At 43.2% G+C, this 19677-nt stretch overlaps 1 long non-coding RNA gene across 1 annotated transcript in view; it reads right to left on the bottom strand.

The window, feature by feature from the left end:
* The window catches only part of LOC121077206, an 84869-nt gene extending 71300 nt beyond the window's left edge, over positions 1–13569 (bottom strand). The window contains exon 1 of the long non-coding RNA XR_005823952.1: positions 13302–13569. This is a non-coding gene — a long non-coding RNA (uncharacterized LOC121077206). The remainder of the gene's footprint in view (positions 1–13301) is intronic.
* Positions 13570–19677: the final 6108 nt, after the last annotated feature.

Raw genomic sequence — 19677 nt, 5'->3', positions numbered from 1 at the left:
TGAGCATCTCCATGGGTGCAAGGGGGAAGGATTTCCAACCTGAGCCACCAAGCATCTCCTGCTACTTTGTCTCATTTAATCTTTTTGCAGTCATTTTGCTGCTTTTCCTGATTTCATGCTGTTCCCTGAGCCCACACTGCAGCACCCTGGGCACTGTGCTCCACCTCCCACCCACCGGCCTCACCAAGGTGAGGGACTGCCCCCAGCCACCCCCTTCCATGTGCTCCCCTCCTTATCCCCCAACTAACATGCTCAAGCCAGAGCTGGTTTTACAGCACCAGGTTTTTGCAAGTGGGAAAGGTGAGCTCTAATGAGGGAGAAGCAGGAATAATTTTGCAAACAGCAATTACCAAACATGTTTCCTCCTGAAGATTAAAAGTTTTTTAATAATGAATACACCTGGGTTTGTGCATTCAGCTGAGCCTTAAAACTCTAAGAATCCAATTAGCCTCATTTCCTCAAATATTTTTTCTTTATAAACATAGCATATACGATCTAGAGTCTGAATTTGTCGCCTGCAACACTGAACTCCAGGAACTGGCAGAGGAAGCACTGCAAAAAAAACATTAAATCAAACATCTTTTCAATACCTTATTTCTGGTTGACAGCCCTTGGAAACACAAAGTAAAGAGGAAAGAAAAGCAAGAAAGTGATGTGTCCACCCTTATTAGTGGAACACATCAGTATTTCCTCTCCTGTTCAGCTCTCATTGCTGTCTGCATTTTAATTATCTTCACATGGTTAATTGGATGATCAATGAGGCAGAGAACTACATAACATCCTGATCAACAGGGATGCTAACCCTGGGTTTATCTGAGAACACAGGTGCTGAAAAATTTGCCTGCTATCACTACAGTAAGACCTACGGGCAGCCTTTATGTGATGTAGGATGAAGCACAAAGAACAGCTTGATGCATGTCCTGTGCCCTACACACATGGTGGTGCTACACATCTTATCCTGAGGCCTCAAGGTCTTGCAAGAGCCCATGCTTATGACAGGCCCATGGCATCACGATCAGAGCGTGCTGAGGAAGGCATTGCACATTTGTGACACTGAGATGCAGAGCTGGCTGAAATAACTCCATCTTTTCCCTTCCTCTGCCACAGGAATGTCTGTGCTGAATTTTTCCTTAAGAGAAACCAAAACACTTCTCGATGATTAAACTCCTTGTAGAAAAACCTACGGGGAAAAATGCAGAACAACAAAATATGTCACTGCTGGTTTACACTAACTTCATTTTTGTATCACTAAGGCATGATCCTTCCCTGCTGAACCCAGCTGAAGCTGGATGCAGCCTTTAAGCCACCACTTCCAAGCCAAGTACCCATGAGCTAGCTGTGCAGCACACGAGTGGACATGAAGTGTCTTCCTTCACTGGGCTGATTCAGGGGTTAAGTATAACAGGGCAACATGGCCTTCATTTAGACATAGCTTTCCAGCGTTAATAGCATTACTCAAAAGTATTCTGTTGACTCTTTCTACTTTTCACTGACCCTCAGTCATTTTTCAGCTGCCTTCCCCCTTGCCACTGCCCCATTTCCTTCCTCAGTTTTCAACTAAATCCAACCCATTGACGTAATTCAGGCATTCAGAGTGCAAAACAAAACCCACCCTTGATCTTGGTCCAGAAGCTGTTATAATCAAGTTGAGGTCAAGTTATCAGGCCTGCTTGGCTAGCCAAAGGGCCACAGGGAAGGGGCACCCGAGTGAAAATACAGCTCCTTACACCCCAGCTGGCTCTGCCCTAGTATCAGAGGGCCTCAGCAGCTGCCAACACTGCAGCTTTATCGGTTTAATATAGCAAAGCAGGATTTTGCTTGTGCAGTGCTCGTATAGATGAGTAAAGTTAAGATCTTAAGTGTATCTCACCTCAAAAACCTCCTCCTGAATTGGCCTTTAAGGTTTAAGCTCTCCATTTCCAGATAATTCTGTCCCTTCATCTAAAGGGAAGGTACGCTCAGGCTCACCATTTAATGCTTGAAAGATCATCACCACCACAGCTGTAATCCAAACTGCTGCCAGGTCTCTGCCTGTGTTTTGCAGTTTTGAACTTCCAGCATCTACCTCCAGACAGACAGATCCCTGGTCTTAACATCAACACTTCTCTACTCGGAATAGGAAATCAGCTGTTACGGAACAAAAGCTTGAGATATCTGCTGGGAAAAACACCAGGGAGCAAGAAGAGCAGTAGCTGGTGTTAAAAGCAAATGAAAAAAATGTAGTTTAGTAGTTAGAAAAGCACATCCAACCCACGTTGTACTATACTTCCCCACCTATAGAGAATATCAATGTAAGATTGTTTTTTTAATATTTTTTTTTTGAGTAGGGTTACATATACAAAGCTGTTTATAAAACAATGGTTCATTACAGGAGCATTTCAGTGCTCCCAGATCTCCAGTATGACTTGCAGGTCATCTAAAGTTACAATGTTTTCTGCCTTTATCTGTCATCCTTTGCTTAGCTACATTTATTTATCCAATGCAACACCAGCAGAAATATTAGCCTTCAAAAACCCATGAAGTGGAAATCCGGGCACGTATTTAGGCAATTGCATTTTACTCAATACAGTTGCAAAATAAGCCATGTGATTTCCATCTGCTTGGTGTTACTGACAGTTAACACTGGCCAGATGTTAGAGCAGATCTTTTCTACATCTGGTAGATTGAATCCCACTCCACCCAGATGTGAACCAAGGCCCTAACCAGGGTACCAGCACCTCTCTGGCCAGAAAGAGTGCTGACAGTAGGTGGGCTGAGCTCCGCTCAGCTGAAAGGAGATCTTTAGGAATTGCATGTAGTTTTCACAGATAATAATTCAGAATTTCATAGATTAGGAAATTAAGCCCCAAAGAATAATGCTCTCATCCAAAAGGCCAAGGAAAAGTCTAGTTCCTCCTATGATGTGTCTGAGGAGCATCTTTCAGTTACTTTACTGAGTCTGCTTAAACTAACAAGCCAAGATGCGCATTGAGCATGCCATTAGCTGTCCATGTTACAACCCAGAGGATGCTTGCCAATATCCATTCAGAATAAAAGTCAGTAAATGCAGCTTTCAGGCATGTCTGTCTGCATTTTAGCATGGCTTTTCAACTGGGTTGCGCTACCATGAGGAGGTAATAGACTGGAAAAAGTGTTTTTGTCTCAGGACAAAACAGCATCTTCAACAAACCCAGCCACTCAAGGGGCAGAGGCCCCAAGCAGCATACACTGCCCTCAGCTCTGAAGCCCAGTTTGCATTAAAGCCATCCCTCTTGCAGCTGAGCACCCACGGAACAAGTTATTCAATTATTCTCCAGGAACACACTGCAACCTTGGAAAGAGCTGCACACTTGCAGTGACTGCAGCTGACAAGCCATTACTGATTAACTTCTGTTTTTTACTTTGCTGTGTTTTTAGTGCAGAAGCACCTGGCTCCCCCAGCTCACAGGGCTAGAGGCTCACATTGGTTGGGGTAAGCAGCCTGTGGGACTAACCATCAGGCACAGAAAGGTCACAGCAGCATCTCCTTCCTCCTGCCTTGCCAGCTGATCTTGCCACAGCTCTGCTCATCATTTGCTTGCCCAGGCCAGATTAATTCCAACCTGGTGTAACATGTAGGAAGCTAGTCCCTGCTGCACCCCTTACCCCAGCTCCAACCCAGATGGCACTGAAAGGGCGGAGTCTTTGTCAGGGCAGCTTTCACTTGGGATTTCACTTTTATTCAAAATAAAATCAGTATTAATGTGATGTTAATTAGTATAGAGCTTTGGGTTCACATCACGCTTAACTTCTCACTCTCTGAAAGCAATTTATCTCCCATTCACACCATTGCTGAAACTGGAAAAAATAGGAGGGAATGTTGGAAAAGCCCAGATAACTCCCTCAGCTCTGTCTCCATGCATTTCACAGATATGTAATAAGGCTGTAATTATTACTAGAAATAGGTTATCCACCAAGTGAGGATTAGGTCTTTACCAATGATTACAGATAGATCTATCTACCTATCAATATGTATTTAGACAGACACAGAAAGCCTCTGGAGACTATTTCATTAGCGCTCACTGGAGCTGTACGTAACACTGCTGATGTTGCTGGCCATACTCGCTGTGCTGGGAGACCACATTACTCAGGCACCAAGGGACTGCTGCTGTTTTCACAGGCTTAAGAAAATCCTTTTTCTAGTGCTTCTCTGCAGGATTTAACCTCTCTAGCCATCTATTAAAGACTAGCTCTATGGGAGCAGAAATCGAGCATCCAGCTCCCGCACCAGCCAGACATCTGCAGCAGCAGCCTGGAGTGAATATAGGCCATGGGGAAGGTCCTTACTCTAATGTACACACACTCTGTAGCTCACAGCCATTTGCTCTTCCTCCTGCTCTCCAGGGCCTTTTTCCACGATACCTTACTCTGTGAGACTCAGTGGTAGCACTGGGGTTATGCTCCAAGGTATGTTATTAAGCACCGAGCCATCTCTTTCCAAATTTCACTTGTATCTCAAGAGGCAGGATGTGGGTTCTGCTGGCTGGCATCAGAAGCCTCACATACCTCACGTACAAAGGAGAAGCCTCTTCAGTTCTGCCTCTTCACTGCCCACAGTACATCTTGCTGAATGGAAGGAATGGAAGCAGGCGTTTCTTCAGCTTTAACACCCAGATTTGATGCCTAAAGATGAGCCCTGAGCCTGTTTTGATGACATCTATGACACCATGCTTTCAGAGAGGCAATCGGTCCACGGGGTTTAGTCCACGATTGGTTAGAAGTGGCAGAGTTCACTGAAAACTGTGAGTCATTGGCATGGTCCTCCAGGCTGAGGAGGCCTGTAGACATAATCGAGGCTTCAGATACCTCCTGGGCTCACTCTAGGCCATGTCCTGATCCCAGCTTTGCCTTGAGGTTCCATATTTGAGACAATTTTCCACATGCCACACTGTGCATTTTTCCCTGTTCATCACCTAAACTTTAAGGACTGCAACTGGCACCAGTCCAGTCCAGCTCTGCATCTGGCCTTCACTCCACACTTGTAAAGCATGGATATTCTGCTCACACAGGAGAGGTTTAGACACCAAAAAGAACAGGAGGCATTAAATATCTTCAGCAGATTGCCACAGTAGTGCACTCCAAGTCATCCTTCAAAAGGGATGATAGCAGCTGGCTTCCCCGGAGTGCCATGGAGCTCCTCACACGAGCACTTTGTGCTCTGCAGGGCTTGTTTACAAGAGCTTTGCTTTTAGCCTACAGCTTCCATTAAAAGAAGTTACGATATTTGTCGGAAGTTCAGTTTTCAAACCACAGACAGCCAGCCCATTCTAGCCACTATAATAGACTACAATGGTTTAAAAGGAAAGAAGGATTATTATTTTTTAAAGCCATAAGACAGCCAAACAAAGAAAAGCAATGAGTTTTTCCCAAGTAATATTCCATCATGCCAATAAGACAACAAGGGTCTATTTGAAGGAAACAGTGGGCAGTGGCTTTCTCCCCTAGCAGCCTTTACTTGCCAGGCAGACAGGGCTGATACAGCAATGGGTCCCAGAGGTGGCTTAAAGAGCAATGGCCATGAGAAAGAAGCAGGCTTTTGGAGAGAAGTGGAAGAGCCTTCCCAAGAGATGGGAAAAAATAGATTATGCACTATCATTAGCAGTGGATACAGACTGAAAGGGAATACAAGATGCTAATAATCATACCACAAATGTTCTTTTAAGACACGATCAGAACATATCCTCATATTTATAAAGGCAGATGCACGCTGGAGTTACATAACGTCTATCCACAAAGTTTTCTTAACATCTACATGCCTCACCACCAAGTAAATCAGTCCAGCTGGTTTGACAGACCCACATACACCCCACTAAGTGTTAGGTATTTATTGACCCATATAGCAGAAATACACCTTTACCTTGACACCGGGATGCACTGCAAACAATGCAGTGCTCTGATGGAAGAAAACCTGTTTTAAACTGAAAAATGCGTTAAATTTTTGTGATGATTAGGTGCTAGCACCACTTTCTGCCTCTCGAGGAGGGAAAGTAGTAATTAGCAGCCAGCTGAACTCCCTGCTACATGAAGAGTGCTCCCACACTCCTGTCAGCTATGACAGCACCCAGCACTCTGTGGGCAGCACCTTTTTCCCCCCCCCTTTGCTAAACAGCAACTGAAAGGCACTGCTTTCACCAGCCTGCCTGTACTGGCATGGGCAAGGCTCATGTAGATTAAAACTGCAAGACTTAAACCAAGGAGCTCCTTCGGAGCAATCCCCAGAGCAGTTTGGTGCTGGTGGCCACCGGTCTCAGTGCTCACCTGTGAAACCTGGGCAGATCAGCCCATGGGATCACATCTGGCCAGAGCCACTCTGCCAGCAACCACCGACTTCTCCCCTGCCAAGTGCAGCACAGCAACTTTAAAATCAAGCCACAGGAATGCTGTCCTTCCTCTTGGGTGACAGCTCTGTGCCCTGCAGTCATGGGGTAGCTGCCCCCTACCTCAAGAACCAGCAAAAGCAGAGCAGGGGCCCTCAGTCTTCCCCCACAGATTTCAGCAATCAAGTTTCAGCCAACTTCAGTAATGGCAGAATAGATTTTTCCCAGTCAGCTTTTTCCTCCAGTTGAAATGGGTGTCAATTTGACTTGTCAGTTTTAATTATCATTTACATTATGTTCCGCTCTGAAGAAGTTGCTCTGTTTTGACAAACAAGGGGGAAGTCTAATACATTACTCAAGCCTAGAATTTAGGTTGTCAACATGAAAGGCAAAAATAATTAAGATGTTTCACAGGAGAACGCAGTGCTTCCCAGACAGTCACTGACATGATGGTTTAGACAGGCATTCTGTACATGTAGATATGTACAAACTCCTCCAAACAGGAAGGGGTTTGTAGATGAAAACTGACATCAATTAGTCCTAGCAATGGAAGAGTCCAAGACCTGCAGCTAAGTTCAAGACTAATAATGCTAGATGTTGTAGAAGAATCAATCCATCTTTCAAATAAGAAATCACAGCAACTCCGGATAAAGATTCACAGAAAGCATTATCAGCAGCTAATGAATGGAGAACCGACACAAGCACAGACTCTGGAGCAAATCTGGTTCCTATCTCCTGCTGTAGTCAAACAGTATTATAAACAGACGTACCTCCAGGGACACCAATGGAAACATAAGCATCTTTTTTTTTTTTAAATTGGACTTAGACATCTCAATTGACTGAAGCAAGCTGACATCAGTTTTCTCCCCTTTTTTTTTTAACCCATCTAACTTCACCAGACTTGCAGGCAAAGGGTGCAGCACCAAGGGCAAGCCCATATGCAAATGCAAGTTATTTTGTTCAGTGCCGTCCCTAACACTGCCAAGTACCGTTACAAGTGCAATCGACACAACTCAGTGACATTCCCAGTGATGCTACTCATCAAAACACTTCACGGTTCCTCACAGAATATCTCCAACCCTTTGAGAAGGCCCTCAGTTCTTGGCAGGAAGAGGCTCCTGACTTTGAGTCATCTTCAGTCCTAAAGCAATATTCACAAGTTGGGTTTGGTTTGCTTTTCCACTGGTCATAACTTGTGGAGATGACACTGATGCTTTCACACTGGGTGAAACACATGGCAGCTGTGCAAAACAGAAAGAGGACACACTCCCAAGAAGCATGTTATTTCTCTCAGCTATTTACTCATTTTACAGGTGAATTTAGAGACTCTTGGGAGTCAAGGTTTGCAATGGAAGTACCAGCTGGCCTTGGATTACAGCAGTGCGAACACTGCAGCTCTAGTAACTCACCAAAATCTAAGCTGAACCATGCCATGAAAGGGACATTTCAGAAAGAGGATTTTTTTTGGACAATAGCTGTGACCAGAATCAGATTAGCAAAAAAAATGTTTTAGGAATCCCAGCACATTTCATTCTTTCCTCCAGACTCCTTAGACCCCATTTCCTACCACTAGGCTCCAAAGTGCATTTTTCCCCAAGAAGAGACCTAAAAATACACATCAGATGAGCACTGCCCTGGGTTTGGCTGGCTACCAGAGCTTCATCTGCAGACTTTCCCAAGCTGTGCTATGGACTGCACAGGACTTGGTGGCAGAAGCACATCCCATGGGCCAAGCCATCAGCCCCAAGCCAACGTGACAGTGCTGCTGGCACAAGTGACTGCAGGGCTCTGGACTGACCGAGCACATAGACCTCATGACCAGGGAGGAATTGCTGCTCATCTGCAGCTTTGCAGAGTTTACTGGTGTAACTTGTGCCTTTTGACTTATACCTCCACTGTTAGCAGAAGAGAGGGTGTAAAACAATACCTTCTTTTCACCAAATTTAATAGCTGGATGTATCCATCTGGTTATTAGAAATAAAGTCAAATGAAGAAATTACACATCCCTTTACAGAAGAAAATCCCATGTTATTATTCTTTGCTGGCATAGCAATAATATTCAGATATCTCAGCTAGAGCCAAAGGCAGGCTCTAACCAAAGATCCCCAGAACCAGCCTAGCACAGTGCTGAGGTGGGACAGGTCTCAGGCTCACATTTCTCAGGATCCTTGCCTAACCCAGTGGAATATATCATTCCTTGGCCACATCTGAGCACTGAATCACCTGTGTCCCAGTGACAAGGATTTGGGGGAGGCAGGTGTTTAAGGCACACAGCAAAGAGCTGATAAAGGCACTGAACAAGCTGCTTGCCTGAACCCAGCTCTAATAAACACCAGGCACAGGTATTTAGGGGGAATTTCAGACAGCTGACTGGTCCTGAAAACAATTAAGTCACTTAGGAAAGTATTGTTACAAATGCTCTATAGGTATCTTCCTGAATAATGAAAACCAACAGGTAATATAATTGAATATTTAACTTCACTGTACCTGTGATCCTGTCTGCAAAACATTTACCCCTAATATATCCTGTCTCATCTACACAAAATCCACCTGCAGTAAGTTACCAGCAGTATGAACTTGGCCTAGCTAATGAATTGAAGAAATGTGCATGGGATTTTACAGTCAATTGTGACAAGCAATGAAATATTCTTCTAGAACAAGTTATGCCTCACTTCAGTAGGTTCTCACTCTAGCTTAAGATGCACTTTTGCATCTACACTAACACATCAGCTCGGTGCATCATCTATACATAAATGAAGGATTTCTGACTCCTCTTTCCAAATACAGTCATCCATTAGATTTGAGGATATCCAGTTTAGACACAAAGTAGGTTTGTAGAGTAAGGAAATGATTTTTTAATACAAGAAGGAATCAGTTCAGTCAGACTGACCTCCAGCATCACAGACTACAGCTCCTGCATTGCTTTCTTAAAAGTTCTGCTGCTTCTGCACATCAACTCCAGCTTAATCCCTAGTCTCAGGCCAGCTAAGCATCTTTTTCCCAAAAAATATTATGGATATTATCCATTTTTGTATGAAAATCAACTCCTATAGAAATCTAATATTGGTTGTTTTTAACTAATTACACTGGCAACATTAGATCACTTCTCGTTTACATTTTTTGTTGCCATTAATGCAACTTCAGAAGGCTAAAAGCCCTAACTCCTAACTAATGAAAAAGTCATTCTGGATTGGGATAGTTCATCTCCTGCACTAGTGTTACATCAGTGTAACCACAGCTTTCCATGCAATTAGCTTTGTTCACTCTGCAGGGAAACAAAGGTCAGCCCTCCAGTTTTCTGCCTACTATTCTTACAGTAGGAGTTTAACCCACAAATCCATATGCATGACCCAATTTTAGGAGGGAGAATTACTCAGCATGGCCAAACAGTACTGCAGCAAATCCAACAATGTTCCATGGCTGCTAATTGTATTCACCAAAAGAACAGGCTCATTTAAGATACAGAAGACTGCATATACCGGAAATAAACAGTGCACGCTAGTGCGAACAAGAACAGAATAAAGGCAGTCCTATGATTGCAATAAAAGAGCTCAACAAATCATAAGGGATATTATGAATATCTGGACTCTAGTGTGTTACTGATAATTACACATTTAATCAAATTAAGCATGGCACACAGATCTGGTCTGTCTTTTATCCCATTTTTGATTGATCTCAGCCCTTGCTGTGTTACAGACAAAGGATCCTGCTCCTTTCAAGGCTGGGCACATCACAGACCTCATCTGGGTACTTGAATGGTGGACAGTGGCCAGAAACATCCCTAAGTGTCCTGCCAGGATAACCTCCCCATTATCACAGCTGATGCTGACAAGTTACTATCCTCCCAAGCTATTGGGGTTTCCATATCCAACCCATACACAAAGCGTTAGTAAGGTACACATGTTTCTGCCTTCCATACAACAGATTCAGGGGAAAATCATCAGCTAGAAGACCAGATCTCAAAACTCAGCTGGCTCTGTTCCTTCAGTGACTGTTTTTCTGTCACATGGTGTTTGGTTGTGTGGTGTTGTATTTTTTTTCCCCATTATCCGCTCCCCTACCCTTCCCAAAGGGCATCAGTTGGAACATCAGAAGACCACAATAGTGCAGCAAGCTGTACACCCAGTCCTGGGATTTGTCCCAGGCCATTAATACGAGGTGTCTGCAAAGCCTTGTCTCAGCTGGCTTATTCAAGTCCCCTCCCCTTCCAGGAGTGATGTTCACCTTTGATTTTCATTTCAAAGTTGCTGCTTCAGCAGGGTTAACGAGAAAGAAATCATACAGCAAATTAAGGCTTAATCATTGTGCAATTCCCTCAGATAAACGTTAATTGTCCCATCCTCAGTGCTTTGCAGTGTAATTAATTGTACCTCCATACCAAAGTGAAAAACTATAGCACACTTCATTTCAAGGTCACAAACCATGTGAGATAGAGGCAAGAACAGAAACAAGACCTCCTGACTTGTCACCCCTGCTTAAAGTCCTCTGCTCCAGCTACCAGGCAACATCCTCTCTTCAAGTTTACACAAAACACAGAAAACCAAAGTCAATGCCAGCTACCAAGTAAAAAGCAATGAGAACAGATGCTGGGAAAAAGGAGCCTTGCACTATTGATCACAGAGAAACTGGAGTTTAAATCCGTGTGTTTGAAATGTAGTAAGTTTGACATACAGTCTTGTATACAAGCTATCTAGGTCATTGTGTGTCCTTGTAATTTTTATGTGTCCCTGTAATGACTAAAGAAACTATGGACTTAAAGATCCAAGTGTCACCTCTGAGCTCAGTTCTAATTTACTCTTCTTTGCTGAGCTATTTATCATCCTAACATCACCATCAAAACAGAAGTGAATTCTACTAGATATATCATTAAAGTATTTAGTAATCAGAACAAGATAGCAACATAATACACGAAACCCAAAAATGCCCCAAAATCATAGCTGCTACTACCCCTTCTGTAATTTATGCATCTTAATGAAATTGCATCTGGCTGCAAAGTGAAATATGAATGATTTATGCATAATAAATAGTCCATTTAATTAGCAGCGGAAATGTTTAACAGCTAATATTAATTTATGTTTTAACACAGCCAAAACTCTCAGCTGAAAGCTCTGAATCCAGACATTTGTGCTTAGTATTCATTTCACTTGAATGGTTCAAAAAAGCTGAATTTTAAGTGTGTCTGTGCAATGAGGAAATCAAGTTGTGACCAAATCATGATATGCATTCAGTCTGAAGAAACCTATAGAAACTATCAGGCCAACCCCCCCCTCCACACAGGGGTTGGCCTGATCCACATTCAGGATATTCTATGATTCTATAATTCATCCCAGTCTGTAATAAGTATCATACATTGCAGCCTCAAATTACTGCAGTTCCAGAGAGGTGACATTCATTCCTTACCCAAAGGCTGATTACCATACTCCATGAAGCATGAAGATCAAGAGATCATTACCCTCCCAGCTGTTATCAATGACTCTGCCATTCCAGCCCAGCTCAGTGCCTTTTTGAAGGGGTCACCTGCATGTATTAGTAATTCTTCAAATGACAACCCACAAACATGCTCCAAAGCAAGCAATCAGTTACAAGAATTTACAAGAAAACCTCACTGGGCATTGTAACAACTATTCCTTGCTTTCCAAAATTATAGCATTAGAGATTGGAGCAGGGGAAGGGTCTGGCAACTTGAAAGACACTGTCAGCCTGAGCACCAAAAGTTACAGGCAAACTCTTTATTCCCTTTTTGGGATAAAGCCTGTCAAACCCCTCCAGTCTAGAGGGTGGATCAGCAGGGGAGAAGCACCCCATTTTTGAGCTCTTACCAAGCCAGATGCAGGAAAGCACTGAGCAGTGCCCAGCCCTTCTGCAGAGCTGGACTCATACAGACCAACCTGCAAGACCTGTCTCACTTTTCATCTTGAATAAACATCACTTTTTAAACATACTGAGAATAGGAAGCCTTCAATTTCTGTATTACCAACCCTCAAATTCTCTTCCTATGCAGTTCTGGGGCACAAAAACTAAGTTTTCCTTTCCCTACTAGAAAAAAACAAAGGGAAAACTACTGTATGGCAGCTAAGAAAAAGCTCATTTTACACTCCCCAGTCACTAGGACGCAAAGTGCAAATCCCTGCATTCCCTGATTGCATTATCTTTTATTTCCTCAGTAAAAATAAAAAATATCAGCTCTCCTCTACATGCACAGAAAGGACGTTTTTCTTCATTGCTTGCAGTTTGTTGATTTTTCAGTTGTTCAAGTATAAGTGAACCTGTAAGACCTCACCTCTAACCACTCTACATGTGCTTTTATGTTATAGAGCAGTTTAAGGCAGTAAAACATCAAAATAAACAAGATTAACCAGTGACTATGACATGCTTCCCTAAGGGCAGGGAAGCATTATCAGCCCCTGGCGCATTTTCCATTTGCTCTGAAGTACCATGAAGAAAAATCAAAACTTTTATACAGTCAATACTTCGTAACTTACGATTGGTATTGATTCCTTTTAGAAAACCCAGGGTATGTGTATATGTCCATATGTGTTTCTACACGAGGAAAAGAACATGAATAGGGCCTGTCCTGAAATCTCAAGGGAGATGTTTCATGGCCAGTTTCCAGGCAGCAGCCTGCTGGTGAGAGCTACTACAATGTGTCCTCTCCATTGCTTGGAAGATGGAGAATGAGAAATTGAAGGTTAGTTTCTGGTCTAGGATACTGCAAAGAGTCTTGTGGGGAAGAAATACCCTCAAGGCTTGAAGAGAATAGCACAAGCAGGGCACTATCTGAAGCACAACACAAAGCAAGCAGGAGCACCGCCAGACACAACCTTTCACCTCTCCCACTACAGTCACCCCCACAAAGACAAACCCAGCCCTAGTGAGCCAGCTCATCCTTCCCACCACAGCCCCCAAAACACAGCACATCACCTCCCCCAGCATCCCAGCCACTGGGGCAGGATTACCCCTTCCTACCTCAGTGAGGCTTCTCTCCAGGCCCAGTCTCCATCACGACCAGATGTGAGTCCATGCCAGCAAAACCTCAGCATGCCAAACCCCACCATGGTGCTCCAAGCTCCCCTCTGTGACCCAGGCATGCTGGAAGGGGCACAGCAGCTACCCCACACTTCCCTTCTTTCCATCTGCTAGAGGAGGAAGAGCTTCTCCTCAGGGCAATTTAAGCGAGTGGGGTTGGGTGCCACCTGCCCAGGTGCAGCCCTCAGTACTGACCAGCCCAGCTGCACCAGGCCTCCATCCCCACCACTCCTTCAGGAGTGCTTGACAAGGGCCAGTTGGTTTTAGTTACAACTAAATTAGTGCCAGGGGAAAGAGGGGGAGCATTTTCATCAGAATCTGGCTGTGAATCATTGGAAGATCCCCGTATCCTAGAGGAATGGGCTCCTCAGCTGATCCCGTCAAGCTGGGCTGCCCTGGTACAGTCCTAAGAACAGACCAAAAATAAATAAAAGTTTCCCTTCATTTTATCTTCACCCCTGAGGGGCTTCCATGATGGTGGCCGCCTTTTCTAAAGTGTTTCCTCCTGATGGAGAAGCTCAGAGAAATTCCTTCTCCCTTGCTGCACCAGGCTGGCATGGCAAGAGTGCCAGGATGCTGCAAGGGGGGCTGGAAAATAAATAAATCAATGAATAATAAAACTGTAGGGTTGAAAATGGCTGTTTTTAAGTATTTCAAAAGAATTAGAAAGTGAAATGTTGTTAAAAAATATATATCTTACTAGTTTTATATCAATTACTAACACATTTGTGTACTTACCGTGTCCAGAAGTACTCTCCATTTTCCTGTATGTTTCTTTAGCTTTATTTACTGTATTGCCTTATGTGCTAATTCTTCATCACCATGCAGTGCACTTTTGGTTGCGTTTTATTACTTACAACATACGTTTATTCAAATAGATTTTAAAGAAAAACATCCAGTAATGGTCTGCTTCCTCTCAATAAGCCTGGCACTGGCAGGCCATGGACCCGAGGGGGAATCCACGAGGAGCGAGGCAAAGCTGGAGGTGCTGCCAGGCACGTGCCCCGGCACCATGAAAACCCCAGGGTCCTTTTTTATATTAAAGGCTTCATTAACTTCCTCGTCCTGGCCAGGCCCCGGGGTTGAGCACGTACAGCCCCTCCATACATTCCTCTCTCATTTCAAACACAGATGACGTTTTTAATTTCTTTCCAGCAAATTGCTCTGCTCTTCCTTTTTAATGCTTTTTTAAAACTTATTGAAAAACAGCTGCCACTTTTCACCCAAGAGGTGGTTGTATTTTGATGCCAGATTAATACCTCTATCCTACACAGTTACCAAAACCACTGGAAACCCTACCTCGAGGCAAAGCAACCTGCTTACAGTTGAAGAAACAAATTTTGCAGCCTACTTCCAAGGAAATTCCGAAGTTTTGTTCACAGCAGAAGAGCACAATGCAGATAGAATTTACAATTACAATAGACCACACAATTACAATCTACAATTTTAAATAAACTTACAATTGCAAGAAACCACAATTTATTAAGTGTGTTACCTATAAAATATTCTACATACAGAATAAATGGTGTTTCAACTGGAAAGATTTATAATATGGTTTGATGGCTCAGACTATTTAAGAGGCAATCTAAGCAAGCAGTGATTGCACAGCCATTGCTTCTAATCTCAAAGACATTAAAGTTTCCCTGGCCTCTTAGAAGTTATTATTTGAGTTAAAAACCTTATCGGGATAACATGCTTGGGAGATCACATGGAAACATATTTAAATTAATGGTTCAGACCACCCCTTTTTGCTTTGGAAACTGACCCCATACCGTAAATTCTCTCTCTGCTGTGCAGTGCTTTACTTATAGCATCTGAATAATGGATATCATAAACAAGCATTGCAAAATGAAAATTAAGTTAACAATATTATGGAGCTTCTATTCACAAATGTAGTTCATCAGTAGTACAAATTTTACGGATCTTACCACCAAGAAAAACATTTGCATATCTCATCACAGAGTTCTTGCAAGAGCCCATTCTGCATTTCTTATCTCAGGGCTTTTATAGTAAGAAATATTGCATTAGGCCCGGTAATTTGCATTTTGCTGATAAAATTCTAAATACATATGCAGCAGCTCTTTATTGACTGGCTTCACAATATAAACCTGGGAGTAAATGCATTAGGACAAATATTGATATCCAAATAGTCACTATGAGTGAGATCTTACCCTGGAGTTGAATTACAGCACCCCTTGTCTTTTATAGCTGTATTTTATCTCCCAGATACTACACTTTCTAGCAAGTACATAAATAAATAACACCACCTCACTTCTGACAGACAGTTCAATTCATTCATGGCAGAAATAGCGGGTACGAGCCAGTGCAAGGGTGCTCTAGGATCACTACACGTACAGACATTTGGGGATCTGCAGCTATCATAAAATCTTTTTTCAGCATGTTGCATCACTGAGCATTGCAAGTTTTGCAGGGGAAGCAGCGGATGAATTCCCCTACCTCTTGGAAAATAAGTAATAGTACTGCCCTGGGATGTCATGGAACAAACAGCACTCCTTGTTTGTTCAACAAGCCTGCTCCTGTTCAGCAATTTTCTGTTTTAACAGCAATTCTCAAATACACAGTGCTGCAGCTGCGCCTCATCTTGTTTCTGTGTTGGCTTGTGGGCTGTTCAAGCAATCGTCCCGCACGCTCCAGTTACAGCACCATCTTTGGTATCCGTGTTACTACAGATGGTTTTATTATTAAAAGAAAAACTTGGTGGTATTCTGTAGAGCTCAGTGGAGTCCTTTCATGATCAAACTTGCTTCTGAGTAGAGCTGCACAAGTTAGCAGAATTTAAACTGCCCAACCTATTTTCACCAGGAGGTTTGGCCTGTATTGAAATATGCTCATAGCGATATTGAAAAAGCAAAACTGGAAATTAAGTAACAAATACACGTGTATATTTATGTTTGAACCATGGTCACTGACACTCCTGATGTCACACTGACATGTAGAGCAAATACTGTCTGTAAGCATCCAGTGGGTGATTACACATGGCATGTGGTTAGGAAACAGGAACAAGGCACTGTGTAGTAAATCAAACAGAGATTTCCAGCTGCAGCTGTGACTGGATCACCCTCTGTACTCCATCAACCTCGCCTTGGAAGTGGCACCGAGACCCCCGACCAAACACCTCCAGCCAAGCTGGCCTGGAAGTACAGCTACTGTGACCTATGGACAGGACCCATCAGCTGAAGAACTGCATGAATGCAGCAAAACCCACAATCAAAATGTGCTTCCTTCCATCAGGAACTTACCTTTATGTCTTTTCCCCCCAAGTCCAGCCTCGTCCATGATGGAGTAGGAATTAACGCCTTGCAAGCCAATTTTAAAGAGGAATTTTACACATTTCAGGCATATTTCCGTGTTTATTTTCAAGTGTTGGCTTTTTTTTCCTCCCCCTTTTTATTTTCTAAATTTTATAAGCCTGTTTCAAAATTGTGAGCTTGAGGCAATGCAATGAAGGGGACATTATATTCTGCATCTGCTAGAGCAAGATAACCACCTACCAATAAGACACAGGCAAACCATGGATTTCATGCGATAGTTTTCATGTTTATCCTGCTGCTGCAATGAAATGCTGCTTTTCCTTCACAGGCAGCAAGAACAGCAGCTATTTCTATGTTTATTTATTTTTCCACTTTCCAACCAGTGCAACCTCATCTCTAGCTTTTGAGACTGAGCACCGAGAACCCAGTAGCCTCTGCACAGTCCTGCCACCAGCACAGGAGCAGTCAGCGCGCCTCCAATGAACACTCAGCATGCCTAAAATATGGAAGAAACGTTAATGAAATGAAAGTCTGTATTTCTCTGTAGACAGCTCAGTAGAAGCTAATTGCTAGATGCCACATTTCTTTCAAGAACATAGATCTGCTTTCGTTGATAAGTAATTTACTAATTTAGGATCCGCTTTTCTTAACGAAAGCCAATTCTCTCTTAAGACCTTACTGATGATTTAATAACCCTAGTCTAATTGCCTTTTCAGAAGTATTTCGAATATTTATTTTCAGAGCATAACACAAGTTGATCACAAGCCCAAATTTGAAATACTAGCCCAAAAGAAGCACATTTGATGCTGTCTGATTTTTAAAATAAAAATGCAGCCACAGCGGGGCTCTTGCGTAGTCCTTCCTGAGAGTGGGCAGGAAATGGCTTACAAAAAAGGAGCAAGCTGCAACCCACAATCTCATAGCTGCAGAACATAGACATGAGAAAGGCAAAGGGCCTTGGAGGGACACACAGTGATGAGACAACACAAAGAGAGTTTCCTCCATGAAGAGGATGACTGCAGTGCATCAAGCTGCTGGCTTACAGGTGGCTGGAAGAAAAACTCATGAATCCGACGTACGCCTGAACTCAATCTTTAGTTTAACCAATGTGTCAACTTAATGTGTCTAAGTTTAATGTGTCTAAGTTTAACCAATGTGTTAACCAATATGTCAACTCAATCTGCTTTCTGGTAGTCAACAAAACCCAAGCTGTTCCAAATATTTATTAAAAAATAACTGCAAAGGGAAAAATCAATAAGCAGTCCAATGGGAGATTTATTACAGTTTTAACAGGTAAAGGGAACAAATCTACTTTATGAACAAAAAACAGCAATAGGAAGTATACTGAAGATTTCTTAATCAAATGACAAAGTGGAAACAGTATATACAATATATATTCATATATAAATATACCAATTACATTCCTCTTAAATAGATTAAACAACATTCATTAGCAACACCCCGAAGCATTTCTTCATGGCAAGAGATTCATCTTACTTCATAGCAATGCCATCTCTCCATAAGTTGACATCCTCTACAGCAACTTTAGAGTTTGGGGCTAGACTTGAGTATTCAGGACAGATCAAATCCATAGCAAGTGATGTAAATCCTATTTATAGGAGAGGTCAGTGCTATTTCTGAGACTTAAGGTGGGGTATGCAACAGGTGGAATTGGCAGAGTGTAGTTTAAGCTGTGGGATCTCCTTGAAAGCTAAAATTCGGATTAAAGCTAGATTCTCACGGGGAAACTGACTCTGCTCAGGATTCACAGTTTAAGACACACCTCCCTTTTTCTGTAAACAAATGTTAACAAAATAAACTTTCTGTACCCTGTTAACCATTTCTTAACATAAAAATAAGGAGTTGCTTGGGTAGTCTTAAAATAATTCAGTATAAAAATCTATTCTATCCTATCCTAAGTACTGTCTCTGTATCAAAGTGCTAGCAAATGGCACAGTGTTTTCTGTTTGAAGCCAACATTCCCTGCTCTTAATGTTTCGTATTGCAGATCCCAGCCCCAGCAGGACTTCAGTCAAGAACCCAGTCGTGATGGCTGAATCATCCCGCTGGGACTCCGAAAACGCTTCTGAACGGCTTGTGCCGGGGCAAGCTCTTGGTGCCGTCTGATGGCCGGAGCCCATCGCAGGACCCGTCCCCAGCCCGCGGGGTGGCAGCAGGGCACCCACCTCGCAGCAGCAGGCGCTTTGTCCCCTGCAAATCCAGCACAAGAGAGGCAGGTGCCCCGTCACTTTGCATAGTTCGGTCCAGCAGGGACTCCGCGAGCCCCTGGGAGATGCTTGTGGTGCTCCTCTTGCTCCTTTTCCCACCAGGCACCAACAGAGGCTCCCACCGCGTGCCTGTTCAGGACCTCTTTGGCTTACCCAGCTTGGTTCAAACGCTCGCTGGCTGTTACTTTGGAGCCTGAATAAGAAATAGTGCAAATCCAAGCTTAAAGAAAGGAAAAATACCGCATTGCCTGCATTAAACATTCAGTTAGAAAGACAAGGATCCACAGGATGAAACCCCAGTGGTGGGGGATTATGAGACATTTGGCAAACTTGTAAAGGATCCTTCGTGATTGTCTGAAAGGAGTGTACTTGGCTTGGGTTGGTGCTGAACAGATAAAATTATTTGCTAATGTGATTCTGACTAACGCTGTTGTGGCTAATTAGAAACTAATCTGAGGACTGGTCACAGCACAGGGGACATCTCCCTGGGTGATGGCAGGAGCACTGACTGCAGCTACAGCTGCCTCTCTGCACTTGTCTTATCCTAGTTTGACTTGAAACATCCTTGTTCGCACAGAATGGTGTGAATTCATCCAGACTGGTTTTGCTGGAAGGCAAACAGACCACATTATTTCTGAGGGTCAATATACCTTTATTTGGCCATGCTCAGGCAGAGCATGAGAGGCCAAAACAGAACTCAGCTTGATTCCTATTATGGGATGCTGGCTGCAGTGCATTTTAAAACAATAATCATCCGATGTTGCGGAGATGTTCAAGTCTGAAAACGTCATGAAGTGCCAGGGCACCCAGCAAAGA

Source organism: Cygnus olor, chromosome 13 (assembly GCF_009769625.2).
Source record: "Cygnus olor isolate bCygOlo1 chromosome 13, bCygOlo1.pri.v2, whole genome shotgun sequence".
Lineage (NCBI taxonomy): Eukaryota > Metazoa > Chordata > Aves > Anseriformes > Anatidae > Cygnus > Cygnus olor.
This window is presented reverse-complemented; position numbering and strand designations above follow the sequence as displayed.